General features: G+C 48.0%; 1 pseudogene; it reads left to right on the top strand.

The window, feature by feature from the left end:
• The first annotated feature begins 9,866 nt into the window (after nt 1–9,866).
• LOC123158230 (zinc finger MYM-type protein 1-like) lies at nt 9,867–18,375 on the top strand (annotated as a pseudogene).
• The last annotated feature ends 429 nt before the right edge of the window (nt 18,376–18,804 follow it).

Here is an 18,804-nt window from a genome sequence, read left to right as displayed (position 1 = left end):
CAAAAGCAGCATCTAGCTCACATAGAGCGTCAACTGCAAAGCAGAAACGAGAAAAGCCACAACCGGCTGGCATAAGAACAGATAGGTAAACTAAATGCCTATCCTATTACATGATCGCCATCCAAACCGGTTGAAGATATCCCGCGCTACCGTCTCCCACCGGACAGATCCAGTAATCAAACGCTCCCTGGCCTCCGTCGGAGTGAGTAAGGACCACATACGGATCAGCGTTGTAGCCCGGAATAACACCTGCAAAAAATGAGTATTTGTTGTTCTGTTAAAAACCAAATCATTTCTGCAATTCCAAATTGCCCATAATAACGCACATACTCCTACACGAATGTGTCTGGCTGTTTCGGACTCAATCCCAACAAGCCACGCCCCAAATAACATGTTGACCGATCTCGGAGGAGTAATATTAAAGGCAATTTGCACGGTGCGCCACAACCCTTGTGCTAACGGGCAGTCAAAAAATAAATGCTTGATAGTCTCATCCCGATCACAGAAACTACACCTAGTAGATCCTGTCCAGTTGCGCTTAACTAGATTGTCCTTTGTAAGAATAACTTGTTTATGCACAAACCACATAAACACTTTAATCTTCAAAGGTACCTTAACTTTCCAGACCTCCTTGAAGTAGGTATCACAGTTGAATTAATGATATCAATGTACATCGATTTTACCGTGAACACCCCAGTTCTAGTTAGCTTCCAACACAACTGGTCGGGCTGAGGATTTAGCTGAACTTCCATCAGCCTACGGACCAAGTGAAGCCATGCTTCCCATCGAGGCCCGACAAGCACCCTCCTAAACTGAATGTTTAGAGGGATAGACTGCATCACCGTGGCAACGAGAGCGTCCCTACGCTGAACAATACGATATAGTGTCGGATATTGTGTAGCCAAAGGCGCGTCACCCAGCCACGTATCCTCCCAGAATCGCGTATCATCACCATTACCGACAATACATCTCGTTCTGTTAAAGAAAGCGGCTTTAACCCTCATAAGCCCTTTCCAGAACGGCGAATCTGTAGGTCTCAGAGTGACCTGGGATAAAGTCTTTGAGTGCAGATATTTACTACATAGAATCTGCGCCCAAGTTGCCTCTGTCTCAGAAGACAACTTAAACAGCCACTTACTAAGCAGGCATCTGTTCTTGACTTCAAGATTTTCAATAGCAAGTCCCCCTTGGTCCTTTGGTCTACAAATAATATCCCATTTGGCCAATCTGTACTTCCTCTTAGACTCATCACTCTGCCAAAAGAAGCGAGAACGATAGAAGTCTAGCCTTTTCCTAACCCCAACTGGGACCTCGAAGAAAGATAAGAGAAACATAGGTAAACTCGTGAGCACCGAGTTAATCAGAATCAACCGGCCTCCATAAGACATGAGTTTTCCTTTCCAGCAACTTAGTTTCTTCTCAAATCGATCCTCGATGCACTTCCACTCACCATTTGTTAGCTTACGATGGTGTATGGGAATACCAAGATACGTGAAAGGTAGAGCCCCAACTTCACAACCAAACAATTGTGTATATGCTTCTTGTTCGTCTTTGGCTCTACCAAAGCAGAACAACTCGCTTTTATGGAAATTAATCTTCAGCCCCGACAATTGTTCAAAAAGGCATAACACTAACTTCATGTTCCTCGCTTTTGCCAAATCGTGTTCCATGAAAATGATTGTATCATCAGCGTATTGCAGGATGGACAGACCACCATCAACCAGATGAGGCACCAATCCCTCCACCTGACCGGCCTCCTTGGCCCTCCCAATCAGGATCGCTAACATATCAACCACAATATTGAACAGAATAGGCGACATAGGGTCACCCTGTCTCAGACCCTTGTGCGTTTGGAAGTAATGACCTATGTCGTCATTAACTTTAATGCCAACACTACCTTTTTGCGTGAATGTTTCCACCTGATGTCGCCAGATCTCATCAAAGCCCTTCATCCGTAAAGCCTGCTGGAGGAACGGCCATTTGACTTTATCATAAGCCTTCTCGAAATCCACTTTGAAAATAACACCATCTAGTTTTTTCGTATGAATTTCATGAAGCGTTTCATGAAGGACCACAACCCCTTCGAGGATGTTCCTATCCGGCATGAAAGCCGTTTGAGAAGGTTGTACTACTGCGTGCGCAATCTGTGTGAGCCTGATCGTCCCAACCTTGGTAAAGATTTTGAAACTGACATTCAGAAGGCAGATAGGCCGAAATTGCTCAATTCTCACGGCATCTGTTTTCTTAGGCAACAAAGTTATCGTTCCAAAATTAAGTTGGAAAAGCTGCAAATGTCCAGAGAACAAATCATGGAACATCGGCATCAGGTCCCCTTTGATAATATGCCAACACTTCTTGTAAAACTCAGCCGGGAAACCATCCGGCCCCGGTGCCTTGTTACACTTCATCTTGGAAATAGCCTCGAAAACCTCCTTTTCCGAGAAAGGGGCAGTTAATACATCGTTCTCCACAGCAGTAAGTTGAGGGATATCGTGAACCCTAGACTCATCCAGGGACACACAGTTCTCCTCTGGTGGTCCGAACAAACGTTTGTAGTACTCAGTAATGTAGAGCTTCAGGTTGTCCTGGCCGACTATTGTACCCTCATCTTGTTCTAGCTGGAAGATTCTCTTCTTCCGGTGCTTGCCATTGGCTATCATGTGGAAGAACTGAGTGTTCGCATCCCCCTGGACAACTTTTCTCACCTTTGCCCGCAGTGCCCACTTTAATTCTTCTTCACGGAGTAACTCCTTCAGCCTCATCTCAGCCTCATGCTTGATATGAAGCTCGGTGGCTAACAGAATCGTAGTTTCTGCTTTTATGTCTAAGGTTTGGATAAGGGAAAGGAGTCGTTCCTTCTCCACCTTATACACTCCACCTAGATGTTTAGCCCACCCACGAAGGAAACTTCTGAGATGCCTAATCTTGTTCTGCCAGCGTTCAAGGGCATTTCCTACCTCCTACATCTTTAGCCCATTCTCTGGCTACAAGATCCAAGAATCCTTCTCTTTCAAACCACGCAAGCTCAAAAGAGAATAAATTCTTGTTGCCCGAGTAGGTAGCCCCACCAGAATCGAGCAACAGAGGTGTGTGATCAGAAATCCCGCGAGATAGAGCCTGAACAGTTACAAAGGGAAACTTCTGTTCCCAAGCAACACTAGCCAGAACCCGATCCAACTTCTCGAAAGTTGGATTTGGCAACGCGTTAGCCCAGGTGAACTTCCTACCTGAAAGCTCAATCTCTCTCAAATCTAAGCTTTCAATAATGGTATTGAACATAAATGACCATCTCCCATCAAAATTGTCATTATTCTTTTCATCGCGTCTTCTAATAATATTAAAATCACCCCCAACCAGAATTGGAAGCTGCTCAGACCCGCAAACTCTAACAAGATCTGCCAAAAAGTCAGGTTTGAACTCTGCCTGCGCTGCCCCGTACACCGCCACCAAAGCCCAGTCGAAACCATCATCTTTGGACCGCACCCTGAACTTAACAGCAAAATCCCCCATGACCACACTGCGAACTTCGAGAGAGTCACATCTAACACCAAGTAAGATTCCCCCCGACCTTCCTCTCGGCGGAAGACAATGCCAGTCAAACTCAATACCCCCCGACAACGTATTGAGAAATTGAGGTGAGAAATTTGCTCTACCCGTTTCCGACAAGGCAATAAAGTCCAATCTATGCTCAATGGATGCCTCCGCAAGGAACCTCCTTTTAGCCAAGTCCTTAAGACCTCTGCTATTCCAAAAGATTCCTCTCATATCTCATCATGAAATTTTTTAGCCGTGCGGATCCTAGCGCTCCTACGGACCGCGGACATCGGGTATATTTTGCGCTTCCACTTGCGCTTAGGGCTGGTCGGGCGCACCCGGTCCAAACTGCCCGTAACCGGGGAAGTAACTACTTCCAAACCGACATTCTCGTCCTCCTCCTCCGGCTCCTGGAGGGGCGGTGCGAGATCATCACAAAAATTATCAAGTATTCGTACTCCCAAGGCATCAATCTCAGAATCGTTCATCGGTTTGACGGCAGCTAAGTTACGAATCACTTCTAAAGCCCTCTCGGCTTCTAGATCAAGCAAATCGTTAACAGAATTAGTAACTTCACCCTCATTACTACCAAGTGAAATTCCTAATTGGTTGCCTTATCCACAATTTGATCGTGTCGAAAAATGCATAATAGTATTGGAAGTATTTACGGACATACCAGTAGTGACCTGGACGTCACGAAGCTTTGCCGCCCTCACGGCACAGCGCTGCTGCATGTCGTCAACCTCGGATAGCCCTGAAGCCGACAACTCATGCGTCGGTCCTCAGCTGCCTGGTCCGGAATCCCGCCAAACAGAATAACCTCCTCCCGCGAGAATTTGTCCGGAGAGCGACCGCCTGTCGCTCCCCGAACATCCACCCGGTCGCCATGACCAGGTGAGAGCGCCGAGTCCGCCACTGGGGAGGCAAAGGCCACCTGCCTCCGCCCCCCATCCACTCCGGACCGCCTGTCCGGAGTGCACGTCGAAGTCGCGAACGGGGCGCCCCCCTCGGGCACCGAAGGAGAAGAGAGCCTTGAGGCCGCCTGCCCCAAGCCCTCTCGCCGACCCTGTCCAACCGCCTGCAGTGTCGCCCCAGCAACAGGCGTAGAGGGTGCGGAGGCCACCTGCCCCGGCCCCCCTACCGTGGTCCCGTCGTCTCTCCTGGTAACCTCAACAGGAAGAATAGGAGGTGGGGTCTCCAAAGCACCCTGGCCCGAACCCCTAGATGGGATCGGACCACCCTCCTGCAACACAACCACGTCACTGCAAACCGAAGAGGGCGAGACCACGATATCCAGCCTCGCAACCCCACCATCACCCTCCACACCCGAGTCCTCAAAGTCCAACGCCGGTAAAGAGTACTCGAACTCCTCAATAGACTCCACCCGCTCACTCCACAGTCTCAGAGGTGCAGACGCGGGACCAAAGGAACCAAATCTCAAAGTGGTCGACGGCACAGACGCATTAGGCGCCGTCCCTCCTCCTGCTGCCTTACTAGTCGGCTCCGGTCTCTTGGCCATCTCACTGACAGAATCATCGGCCGGTTTTTCCTTACCGGCCGTATCATCATCACCCTCACTCATGTCATCGCCAGTGGCAGCTGGAGCCTCGGCAAAGAGGCTATCATCCTCAAACTCAATTTGAAGACTGTATACCTGACCACGATAAGCCCACTTAACCACGTCTGGCACGAAGTCAATGTCCAGAATACTGACCAACAGACGAGCAATCCCATGAGCTCGAGTAAAAGCCATATCCACTCGCTCGGTCTTTCCCACCATGATACCGAGACTAGCAACCACCCTGGCGTCCTGTAGAAGCGCCGACGGAGCTCCCAAAAAGCGCAACCAGGCCTGGATAAGGGGTGTACCCTGAGGCTCAACCAGCTTCCACTCCTGGAACTCAAGTATGGCCTCTGTACCTGGAACCTTGCACATCCCAAAGCTCAGCAACCTCTGTAAATCCTCCACAGTTGGTAACTGAACCCTGAACAAGTTGGTCTCCAGCCTGACAAGCTCCCAATGGAAGTCTCCCGGTGCCAGCTCCCGGAGGCGCTGAATAATCTGAGCCTCAGACACTTGACCTCTAGTCACTTTCACTACCCCTGTTGTCGTACTATGCTCCTGTTGAGGAACCTCCCTCTCAGTCGGTGACTCATGTGAGCTCAGAACAGAAGACACCATATGTCATAAGGCTCGGTATCTGCTCCCGCAACAGCGGACACGCTCCAGAGTCATGTGCAGGCTTACCACAAGTATCACAGAGAATAGCCACACATTCAGCAATAAAATGGCCCTTATCGCCACATCGATAACAAAGCATTCTTTCTTTTTTCTTGGCAAACTTAGCAGCCCTGTCCACCTCAGTTCTGTAAGAACCCTCCACCGACATAGACTGAGCCTCGACCTCAACTGGCACCTCCACAGCCGCTAGTTCCGTCACCACGTCCATAGCCTGGCAAGACATGTCTGTCTCCTCAGAAATTGCGTCGACCACCGTCTCAACAGTAGTATGATGCTGCCTTGGACGGTACCGACCCCCTCGGCCTCCTCGGCCACCACGATAGCCACGGAAACCGCCTCGGTTACGATGAGCCGGCCCAGCAGCCCCCTCGACAAAACCACCTGGCGGCCCCAAGAAAGGCCTCTCAGCAGAACCATCGCTCTGCCAGGCAAACCCCCGTCCGCCACCCGTAGACGAGGATCCCCAGTGTTGTCCATCTCCATACACATTATAACCATCGTCACCCCACTGCCCTCTAGGTACCGAGCGAACATCCGCATTAGCCAAGACCGGAGGTTGCTGAGCCTGCTACAAAACCGGCGTCGTCGAGTCATTGACCTGCCTAGCCACAAAGTGCGGCGGTCTAGCTCCCACCTGAGCTGCCCCGGGGCGCTGGCCATGGGCACCCGGAGGAGGCGGCCTTGGGACCGGGACACCTCGGCCCGCGGTAGCTCCATGTGTCGGCAACGCCGGCCGAGGACCACCCCGCCCTTCTTCTGGCACCATCACCGGCGCCATAGGGCGAAGACCAGCAGGAGCAGCAACACCTCGGCCGGCCGGGGCGGCCTTATTGGCGCCACCCACTGGCGCCCGTTGGCCGCCGCCGACCGTAACCGGACGGGCTGCACCAGACCCAGGACGCGGATGCAGAGGCGCACCTCCACGGCCTGCACCAAGCGGCACACCGGTGCCGCCGCCTCCCGTCCCCGCAAGGGCGCTGTCTCCACCGCGGCCACCTGCCGGCGCCAGCGCTGGCCCTCCGTGGCCCGCAGCGCCCGGAGGAGCAACACTAGCAGAGGGAACACCACGGCCTGCCATCGCTCGGACTGGAGGGATACGCGCAGCACGCACCCCGCCGCGATCAGAAAAGCTCGGTCGCCTACCTCCGTTGCGAACCCTAGTCGGTACCGATCGTCTCCAGATCGAATCCTCGTTGCATGAGGGTGTAGACGAAAGAACTGGATCGCATCGGGCCTCATACCTTGCATCCACAAGCCCAACAGGCATTTGGACCGGTTCACTCAGAACCGGCCCACCCGCCAACAGACCAACATCGCGGCCCACTAAGTCGTTCAAACGAGCGACCCGCAGATTCCGGATCGCCGCGATACGGTCGATCGCCGGCGCCGGCACCGGTGCCGCCGACGACCGCCGATTTTTCTTTCTTTTCACCAACTTCCATGAATTCTCAGTAATGAAATCGGACAGAATCGGTTTGGGAAGACTAACCTTAGGAATCGGTCCCTTCCAACGCCGGATCGCCGCGACCGAAGTCCGGCGATGAACCATGCGCCGAACCACCTCGATCTTGTCTTCCGATCGTAGTCCTTGCCGCGCCGGATCGTCGAGTGGCACAACTCCATCAACAATCGCAGCGACCTCATCTTCAGAGTAACCCGGATCGAAGGCCTCGCAAATAATGGACGAAGGCGTCGGCGAATACTCCAGCGAGTCTCCGGCATCGTCGTCGTCCTCCTCCGCATCGGGATCCGTGAGGGCCCAGAACCTACCACCGACGCGCCCCGCACCAGAGGCAGACTCCGGCGACAAAGCCGCGGTGGGCGCCGCGGTCGCCGCCAGAGTTATTCCTGAAAGGACATGCTCACAGATTATCAACAGCAGGTGCTATCCTCTTTAATTAACAACGCCTGCTATATGCTCTCAGATTGACAATCTTATATCACAACAGTTCAGTTTAGTGGAACAATTCGTCAGTCATAAGAAACATTCAACAAAGCAGGAACATTTTCCATGCAAATCTGTTCAACTCTGCACATGTACAAGTACCACTCAAGTCCAACCAATTCTGCAAATGTACAAGTACAAACTACTGTAGAACACTAATTCAATCATAAAATTCATTCAAAATGCTGCTGTAGCTTCTCTCTTTTTACTCTGATGAAAACATTCGTACATCAAGACACGGCACAAGCAGCAGAGCAGATGGCCCGCAGAAAGCCTTGACGACGTTGGCTTTGTGGCCTTGGCAGCTTGGCGGCGCCGGCTCCATAGCTCCACGGCCTCGATGACTACTCGCATCGCGCCCTGGATGAGGCTGCTGCTGGCTCCGCTGCCTCACTGCTAGGCGGCCTGACACCTGGACGGAGCGGCGGGCCTCCACGGCTAGGCGGCGTCGCGTCCTCCCGTAGCTGCTCCTCCCCGCCGGCGAGTGAATAGCATAAAACTACCACTTTTCCTGTTAGGGTTCCAAAAAACCACCACTTTTTTGTTTGTGACTTTACCTATCACTTTTCTCGTTGGTTGTCTCAAAAAACCCAAATGGCCAGTTGCTAGCGTTTTAATCCGTTTTCTAACGGTCCGGGCCCGCCTGTCAGGCCACGTCAGCACCGCGCGTGACGGCGAGGCCGTTAACGGCCGTTACTCGGACCGACCGGTGCGGTTGGACCGCACCCTCTCGCTTGGTCCCTTTCTCTCTCTGTCGGCAACAACTCTCTCTCGCTCCTCCTTCCCCCCTTGCTGTCTATCTCTCTCTCCTCTCCCGACGATGGCGGCGGCGAAGAAGAAGGACGACGGCAAGACTTTGGGCCTTGGGGCGTCAGCCGGCGGCGAGGGCGGCGGCGAGAGCGGTGCTCACTCAGGCAGCGCAAGTTTCCCGACCCAGCGCTCGCCTGGGGCACCGACGCAGGAGGTCCAGATCTCGCCGGCATTTCACGCAGCCAGGGCAGTGCCCAAATGCATCCACGCGGATCCAGAAGGCGGGCACCAGTGGGCCTCCTCACTTGGTGGCGTGGAGTAAGTTATGATGTGTTTTAATTATCTTTGTTAGTATATTTTATGAACTAGGGTTAGGATTTGTTTCTTAGATTGTTAATGAATTAGTTTCTTTGGTATATTATTATGTATCAATTAGGGTTTAGGTTTGGATGATATGTTGTGCAATTGAAACTGTTGCATACTTTTGAACTTCAAAGTCTGAAGAAATCTGAATTTGTTCTTTCTTCTTTTTTGCATAGTTTGGATGATGAAGTATGGGAATTGAGGCTGCATTTTCAGGGTAGAGATAACATGGAAAGGAAGTTTTCCTTATCAGAAATGAATTACCTGTTATTGTTAGCACTGATTGAACTTGAGAGCTATGGGTTGGATCAGTGGCGGAGCTGGTACCCGGCGACCCGGGGCAGCTGCCCGGGCTCCTAGCCCAGCAGCACTTGATAGTGACTAATAAACCACGTCCTAATTAGCAGGGTTTGGTGTTATTTGCCCGGGCAAAAAGTTCCTAGGTGGCTGAGCCTTGCACAACGTAGAGGCCTAGGCCCATTTAATTAGTAAATTTATGGAGTACGTTGTAGGCCTAGCCCAATGCTCGTGGCTCTACGCCCGCACGTCTGCGCGTAAAGGTTTAGTAAAATCGTCAGGGGTTAGCGAAACCCTTGACGCCTTCTCGCCCCTGCTCCTCCCGCCGCGATCGACCGCGACGGTTCAGTTCGTTCGACAGCAGCGCTGCAGGGGCAGATCGCCGGGCAATCAACGGAAGGACGGCAATCCACAGCGCCTCCTCCTAGCAGTTTGTGGCTTGTCTTCCAAATTCTAATTAGGAGAGGAATTGAGGTGAGTTTAGGGCTTAGTCTTGTGCAGTTGCAGGCACACGCATGAGTAATTTGGGGATTCTAATTTTGGCATGTAATTTGCAGCGACATGTGTAATTAAAGATTCTATCACCCCGAGCAGGTTGATTGAAGGAATATCGATCTCCACTTGGCACAGGTATTGTCACTTTTGTTGTCGACACATCTAACCTGACCATTGTTAGTTAGTTCATTCAATCATTCCAAATCATCCAATTTTAATCTTATGTTATTAATTTCAGATATGAGGAGGTTTTTGGTTCCTAGAGCAAGCATTGAGAATGCAAGTGATGTGCAGCCGGAATCAGAACAAGACCCTCCTATTCATGTTGCTAACAACAGTGAGTTTAATCCGGACGAAATTCAATCTGATCCTGCACTGAGAAAACAAATTGCTGAATATGCACCACAAATTCAGGACCAAGTTAGGAGGGCATCTCTCCCTTATCTCTCCCTAATAATAAAGCATGGATTGGGTCTCCGGGTTCACCGTCACAATGCGCTTTCTTCTCATGTAATAATACGCTTTCAGTTTTTACACCTATATTATTTTCTACATCCAAGGTGGTATTATTTTACCTACATATCTTTATCCGAGGTTGTACGGATAGAGATTGGGCCTGAGGGGTGGATCCGGTGGAGGCGGAAGAACAACACACGTAGCCTTGGAGATTGGAGCGTATAACAGGTTTCTTTTTTCTTTTTTTGGAAAATCGATAGGTAGTGTATGCAATCATCCAGCGGCAAATCACTCAAGCCAACAACTAGCATCACAAACACTAATCCATCGAGTAGCAGAGAATCGGTGCAACTAATAACAAGTGACTTTGGTGTGCGAATAAAGAGGCAATGCAATGTATGTGAGTTGATGATGAGGCTTTCTTGCATCTTTTGAATGTTGCAGCTTAGGCTGGAACGCTACGGAAGGCCGGATAATATTTTGGTAGCCGGAAAGCCAAGCGTGATGGAGTCTGATTACTGCAAAAAGTTACAGATGCTAAAATTATTTTCTGCTGTTGAGTTTGCAAGCTATACTGTATAATTAATAACTATTTTTTGTTGTCGAGTTTACAAAGTCTTAAGTGCATCCAGTGATCAGTTTTATTTGATTTGAATTAATAAGGTGGGATGTACATTATTTATAGTAACTATAAATATTATGTTCTCAATGCCTTGATTTGAATGTTGCCATTTTTGTTACCCCGTTGCAACGCACGGGCTCTTTTGTTAGTCTCTCCCTAATAATAAAGCACGGATTGGGTCTCCGGGTTCACCGTCACAATACGCTTCTTCCCGTGATTTTACGCTTTCAGTTTGAATTTAAAACATATACGCGAGATGGTACTAAAATCGTTTCGTTCGAAAGCATCATGTTCGCTGTGTTCCTATTAACTTCGGTCTGCTGGTTGGGCTGTTGGGCCAGCTTGAGTACAACGCGAGAAAGGAAAACGTTCGCATCCACTTGGGCCCGTCCAAAAAAAGTTTCATACGTCGCCATCCCGTTTCGTTTGAAAGCATCACGTTCGATGCGTTCCTATTAACTTCGGTCTGCTGGTTGGGTCGTTGGGCCAGCTTGAGTACAACGCGAGAAAGGAAAACGTTCTCATCCACTTGGGCCCGTCCAAAAAAAGTTTCATACGTCGTCATCCTGTTCGCGGCCTTACGATCTTCTGATTTTTGTTTCTGATCCAGTCAGTTTTTGATAAAAAACGAAGGAGCGTTCCTTCTTTAGGATCGCTAGCGTGTTCGAGTCCGGCTTCTTCACCAAGTTGTATTAGGCCAACGGATCCTTGAAGCACCAAAGATCTTAAAAGTGGATTCAAAAGCCACCGGCGATAGCCCCTTCACCTTCAGATTTTGTTGGAAAGCATAGACGGCCGACACGTTAGAAACCTACGGGAAGACACGATAGGGGTTACGGGGCGTTGGGGAAGAGGGGGCTTGCATGGCAGGCACCCTGAACCGCTGCGGCCCGGCGCCGAGGCCGAAGCCAGCAAAGGGAGCTTTCATGGTTGGTGTCGTGGATGATTGCGCCGTGACGGGCAAGATGGAGCTCAAGTTTGGAGGAGGATCCGGTTTCGATCATAGTCAGAGGAGGAGCGGAGGACCATCCATGGCTGCAGCCTGCAGTGGCGAATCCACCGCACGTCAATGCGCCCGTCGTTAGTCGGCTTGAACATAGCCGCGTGTCCAGCTCTCCACTGCCACCATCCTACTGTTCGCACACGAACAGTTGCGGCTGCCCTGCAGTTACGCGTTGCCTCCTACCCGCCGGCTCGCGTACGGCGCGCCGAGAAAAAGCTGCCTCACGTGCGGTTCACCTCAAAAACCAGGTACGCGATGACTAAGCACTGCTGCAAACGACAGCATGCCTCACCGGGTGTCTCAAACGCACACTCACACCATGGCCAGGTGGGGGTGGCAGTGTCCGACGCGAGCCTCTTCGATTCATGGCACCTTCTTCTCCTTCGCATGCACGGATGGCGCCCGCCCGCCATGGTTGCCACGCTCTACGGCAACACCCGTGTCCCCTCCATCGTCCCCTACGAGGCCGCCTACACCTTCACGCCTAAGTAGGCCGCATCCCATCCGCACCTGCCGCTGCCTGCCTCCTCCTCCAAGCCGCCGGCACTGACCCAACAACTACACGCGTCCTCCTCGACCACCACAACAACCCACCACCCTGGGCAGGACTGCACGCGCCTCTGCAAAGACGAGGTCGCCTACCCGTGCCGCACAGCCTCTGCCTCTCTGCTCTAGGGACTCCATCATCGGATTCACTATCGTGATCGATGGCTAACTTGCCGACGACGAGCTCCACGCGCCGGAGTCATGGTTATTGGGTTACGGGATTGTGGTTTTTTGTTTCCACCCGTTGCAACGCACGGGCTCTTTTGTGCTAGTAATAATAAAGCACGGATTGATTTTGTCGGGTTCACCGTCACAATACGTTTTCTTCTTATGTCATAATATGCTTTTACAATTTGTATAAACAAATCATAATATAAACGAGGTGGTACTAAGATTTTCGTCAAGTACCGATTCGTTTTCCCCTTTAACCCTTCCCAGCGGTCCGTGAGTTTAACGTATTGGGCCGCGGCCCGCTCTGTAGTCTGTACGAGACAATGCTCTCCTCTTTCTCTCCCGTTTCCACCGCCGCGTGCATCACCTCACCTCTCCGCCATGCCTCCTCCTCTTCCTCCCTGTGTTTTCATCTTCTTACTTATCTCGTCGGAGCTCATCCCCCTCTCCTCTCTCTCTCTCTCTCTCTCTCTCTTCAAGGACGACATGGATCAGGGGCTCGGCGCCGGATCCTGATTTGCCCAGCCGTCGCGCCACTCCGAGATGGATCCGTCCTTCATGCCCCGCCTGCTCCGCTGCCGGCCACGTCCACGCGGACGAGCTGCCTCCATCGCCTGTCGTTTCCCCGAGCCGCACAAGATCGGCCATGCAAGCCTTGAGTTCGTCTCGCGACCCTCCAAGCCCCTTCTCCTTCGTATCCGCCCCGGACTCTTCCTCTTCCAGATCCACTAAAAGAATAGTCGCTCTCCTCTTGATGTCGCCGCTGCCGTCAAAATCTGCTAACCGTAGTACGAGGCAATGGCTGAAGACCTGAAGTGCTGCCCGGATGCAAGCCACAAAAACAAGGGCATGTGCCCCGTCTACAAGCAGACCTCCGCCGGTCATGCCCCGACCCACCTCTTCTCCCATTCCACTGGCGATTCCCGCACGCATGTGAGATGTGACCCCCTCCTTGTTGTTGGAGACATGGAGTACACTGACCTGGAGGCGCTGGCCATCGAGTTCAGCCGACACAAGCAGAAGGCATCCTTTCTTGGTCAGGGTCTCGAGAAGAGAAGTACGACGGGATCCATAAGCTCAACGCCATGGTGAATGTTGCTGCTGATATTTTGAGTGGATAAGCAGACCACGCCGGCGCGTGTGTCCAAGTCCTAGGTCATCACTTGCTTGGAAACGCACAAACGCAGCAACCAGCAGTGCATGGCCGCTTTGTTGAGAAGACCGAGCTTGGTGAGAGGAACCCGACAAGAAGGTCGAAATTCTGATTGGTGGCGTTAAGTGAATCTGCATCTTTAGCTGAAATTAGCCTCTTGTTTTCTTTCTCATCATCGTCTCAATTTTCACCGGACCGGAACTATATTAATACAACACATGTAGGCAAGTTGGAGTTGGACACAGCGGAGGCTGCATTGGGTTTGGTGGTAGGCTGATGGACACATGCAAGTCGCTTAGCCAGCTCCATGGAGTTCTAGCCGCTCATACGGACTGAGCAAGCTGGACCAATTCATGCGTGAACGAACATTGCTGCTTCGGATCTTGGCCGGTAATTAAGAGACTGTTTGGAGTCCCTCTGCTCCATGCTGCCGCTCCCGGAGCTGACGGTGTTTTAGTTGAAAACTGCAGAGTGAGTGAATCGGTACTCCCCAGATTCCTAAAATCCAGGGAGCTGGTGGACTGTCGAACAGGCCCTAATACTGAACTTGGCCCTTCATCGATATTAAAATACTCCCTCCGTTCCTTGATGTAAGGTGTATAGATTTTTGAGAAAAAGCCCGAAATATAAGGTGTATTGCGTTGCACCACTCGTTTAGATAATGTTTTTAGGGATTTGATTACATTTCCTTATATTAAGCAAGCTCCTCTATTTTCTCATGTCAATTAGTTAGGTGTAATCTCGCCCAAAACTTGTGAAATTTTTCCTCCATGTGCGTTCTTTAATTTCCGTGCCAAAAACTATACACCCTATATTTAGGAATGGAGGGAGTACTTAACTTGACAACCCCTACACCTCATGTTGATTGATCACTTTTGATTTGTTTTTTTCATTTCCCTTTTGATAAGGTGGTGATTTAAAGAGAGATGAAACTGGTGAGTGGCTTTTTTAGATCATCCTGGAGAAAGGCTTTAAGGAAGGAAGGGATGGTTCATGCCAAGATAGGTCTAAATTGATGGGAAAAAATAACTAAACTTCTAACACGTCGTTTAATTGGAAAATTCATATTTAAATATCCTAATATCATCTCATGCATAACCATGTTCGTAAGTTAGTCCCAAGCAAGGTGATGATGGGGGCAGCAAAGGCGGACCGAGTTGGCAGCAGCAGGTGGAGTCACAGTGTGGTTGTTGATCTGTATCGTCATTCAGAACAGTATTCTCCTTGCAGCAAGATCAAGACCATGAGTATCCAGAACTGTATTCTCCTTGCAGCAAGTTCCAGACCATGTGTATCCTTATCATTGAAGATTATTTTTCATCTTTCCAGTAGATTATGAACTATATAGTATATACTATTGCTAATAAAGCAAGATTACTTGTGAAATTATAGCTTTTCTGTGACTATTAATATTTTGGAAAAGTGATAGCTTTCTATTCAAACTTGCATTTTTGTATTTATACCTTAGGAAACATTATCGAATTCGACTAATAATTTTCTATCAGAACATGCCTTTTTTTTTCTTCAGCTATGTAATTTTGTGCAGTGTGGGCAGACATATTTTTAACATGATTTAGTTTTATCCTAGCGGCATAGAAAGCTGTTTCTTTCACTACCATGCAATGCTTTCTTACTATGAATAATTCCATCATTCACCACTTGTTCAAGAAGAGATATATTGGAGTTCAGGTCCGTGGTCCGTGCCATTCAAGACCACGGTCTATATAATAATGTAAAAAGATTGAGCACTATCGTCAAGAACTTATCAAGTATGAAAAGTTCTGTTCCACATGAGTGCATTTTAAATAGGACCTAACAATTTGGCATAATCCATGCCAAATAGAGTTATGCAATGAGCCAAATGCAACCAGCATTGTTGAAGCCATAGTTTAGCTTTCACTTCCAAATTTGCCAAAAAATATAATCAATAATCACATTTATGTTTATTCCATAGAGCCAGCGGTCAAAAGTTGTGAAAGATAGACTTGAAACTATTAACATGTTCACTATTTGGCAGTTAAGTGAGTGAAGCTTGGAAACTATAGAAGAAAAAAAGGAGGCTGAGAGCCAAAGATTGCGGAATATTGTGATTAGTTGGAGGCTCTGCCGAGGTATGCATATTTTATATTGTTCCGATGAGAAATGATTATCTTTATTTTAGCCTTGAACCTCATCCTATTGTTCTGCCTCTACTTTTTTTTTGCAAAATGCTCTACCTATACATTGACTCCTCTTGGTTTTCATAACCTCTTATCTTCACGCTTGCAAACAACTTCATACTTCCTACAATCACCAATCGGTATGTCTTGCATTAATCATGGACAATTAGTACACCATTGTCACTGGATAGCACCTGAAATAGTGAAGGTCCAAATAAAATAGAGAAGTTGAAAACCAAACAATCCACACATTCCTTAGGAGTTTTGCAATGATGATTTGGGTGAAAGCGCAATTCTATTTCATGTTAGAAAAAATGGATATTTATTCGGCTAGGGGAGTGCCACATTTTTTCCCGTTGCAACGCACGGGCATATGTGCTAGTACATACTAAAGGGTCGAACCAAACCAGAATTAGAATTTCGCCGAACGGATTCAAGAGCATTTTCTAAGTCATGGTATGAAAAGTATAACCGGATAGAATATAGCGAGTCCGAGGATGCAGCTTTTTGTTTCTATTGTTTCTTGTTCAAGGAACCTGGAAGGGCTGAACACTTTGGGTTTGAAGTCTTCACCAAAACAGGTTTTAGGGACTAGAAACATGCATATAGAGCCTTACCTGAGCATGTAGGTGGTCTGAATAGTGGTCACAACAATTGTGTTTGGCATTATGATGATCTCAAAAATCAAAGACAAAGTGTGTCAACCAAGTTCGCTCGTGGAACTGTGGAATCTCACAGATTATATAAGATTCGCTTGACTTCTTCTCTAGAGTGTGTAAGGTATCTCATAGCACAAGGTTTGTCATTCCGTGGCCATGATGAATCTACTACTTCATTGAACAAGGGAAACTTTCTAGAGATGATAGATTGGTTAAAGGATAGCAATGAAGAAGTAAGAGATGCTTTTGATCGTGGTGGAGAAAACTGCAAGATGACTTCCGGTGAAATACAAAAGGACCTTGCAAGGTGTTGCGCAGAAGAAGTCACCGAAGTGATTATGGGGGAGCTTGGTTATAAAAAGTTCTATGTTCTTATTGATGAGTCACGCGATATATCGGTGAAAGAACAAATGGCAGTAATGTTGAGGTTAGTAACTATCTTTTATTTTTGGGGTTCTTTATTTACTTCAATTCTTCGTTCATCCATGATTTATCTATTCATTCTAATTTTTTGTAGGTATGTGAATGAAGGGAAGGTTGTGGAACGATTTCTATGTCTGCACCACATCAAAGATACTACATCTGAGTCACTGAAATTAGCTCTTGTAAAGCTTCTTGATCATTACAAATTATCAATTTCAAGGCTACGAGGGCAAGGATATGACGGTGCTTCAAACATGAGAGGTGAATTTAACGGTTTGCAAAGAAAAATTCTCGACAAAAACCCTCATGCTTTCTACGTCCATTGCTTTGCCCATAGATTACAGTTGGTTGTGGTTGCCGTTGCTAGTTCTTCTTGCTCATATATTCATGATTTTTTTTGAGTACATATCGTTGATTGTGACCACAACAACTTCATCTTGCAAGAAGATGGAAATGTTGGTGGAAGAATCTCACAATGATATTTTGGAAAGGCTTGAGAGGGGTGAGATATCTACAGGAAGAGGCTTGAATCAACAGACTAGTCTTGCTAGACTTGGAGAAACTAGATGGGGTTCACATCATAAAACTTTGCTTCGCTTGGACCAAATGTGGGCCTCTATAATAAAAGTTCTTAGCACGGTTGACGCAAATGGGCGTAATCCGAGCCATGCTGCGGGTTGCATAGAAAAAATGGAGTGCTTCAAATTTGCTCTCGTTTTGAAGTTTATGCTAAAGTTGTTTGGTATAACAAATGAGCTCTCACAACTTTTGCAAAGAAGGGATACAAATATTGTGCTTGCCTTGGAATTAATTCATGATGTTAAACTCCGGTTGGCTACCATGAGAGATAGTGGTTGGGAGAGTATTTTTGATGAGGTCAAACAATTCTGCAATTCCAAAGGTATTCCAGTGCCAAATATGGATGATGAAATACCAGTTCGAGGTCGCTCGAGGCTAGAGGGAAGGACTATCACTAATCTTCATTATTATAGGGCTGAGATTTTCTATGTCGTTATTGACAAAATATGTGTTGAGATGAATCATCACTTCAGTGACTCAAACCAAGAGGTAATTGCATGTTTCTCGTGTCTTGATCCCAAGAATTCTTTCTCCAAGTTTGATGTACAGAAGCTTTCTCGGCTAGCTGAAATATATAGTGCCGATTTCTCAAATAGTGATCTTGCGATATTGAGGGACCAACTTGAGACTTTTGTTCTTCATTTGAGAAATCATGCTGCATTTTCTACTTGCAAAGATGTTGAAAGTTTAGCTACAAAAATGGTTGAAACAGAGAAACATTTGGTCTTTCCATTGGTTTACAAGCTCATTGAGTTAGCTTTGCTACTGCCGGTGTCCACGGCATCTGTTGAGAGAGCTTTCTCGGTAATGAAAATTATCAAGTCTAAACTGCGCAACACGATCAATGATGATTGGTTTAATCACTTGATGATATGCTACACTGAACGTGAAATATTTAAATCACTCGACAATGAAGTTATCACTCGAAGGTTTCAGGCCATGAAGGCTCGAAAAGGGATTTTACCGAGGCATCATTAGTTGGTATGTTTCATTTCCCATGTGAATACGTTTTTACAACTCCACTATAGACTACTAATTCTTACATTTTCCAATTGCAGGGTCTCTTTTTGGGTGCTTGATCGGACATTTGGATATCAAGTATTGTTTCGCGAGTACTATCATTTATTGAGATATTAGTTGTCGTATTTAATTTTAGTTTTTATTAAAATTATTTGTATGAACAATACAATATCGATTGTTTGACTTTGAAACTATTCCGAATTTATCAGTCCCCAGTTTAGTGCCTTATAGTTGTATAATTTGTATCCAATTATTCGGTTGCACTTGGCCGGTTCTTTTAGACAGTTTGCACTCCGCCCCGACTCGTAATTTTTCCTGGCTCCGCCACTGGGTTGGATGCCTAACTGTCATATGTTAAGGATGAGGTAAGGGGCTGGAGGGGATTGA

The sequence above is a fragment of the Triticum aestivum genome, chromosome 7B, assembly GCF_018294505.1.
Source record: "Triticum aestivum cultivar Chinese Spring chromosome 7B, IWGSC CS RefSeq v2.1, whole genome shotgun sequence".
Classification (NCBI taxonomy): domain Eukaryota; kingdom Viridiplantae; phylum Streptophyta; class Magnoliopsida; order Poales; family Poaceae; genus Triticum; species Triticum aestivum.
This window is presented reverse-complemented; position numbering and strand designations above follow the sequence as displayed.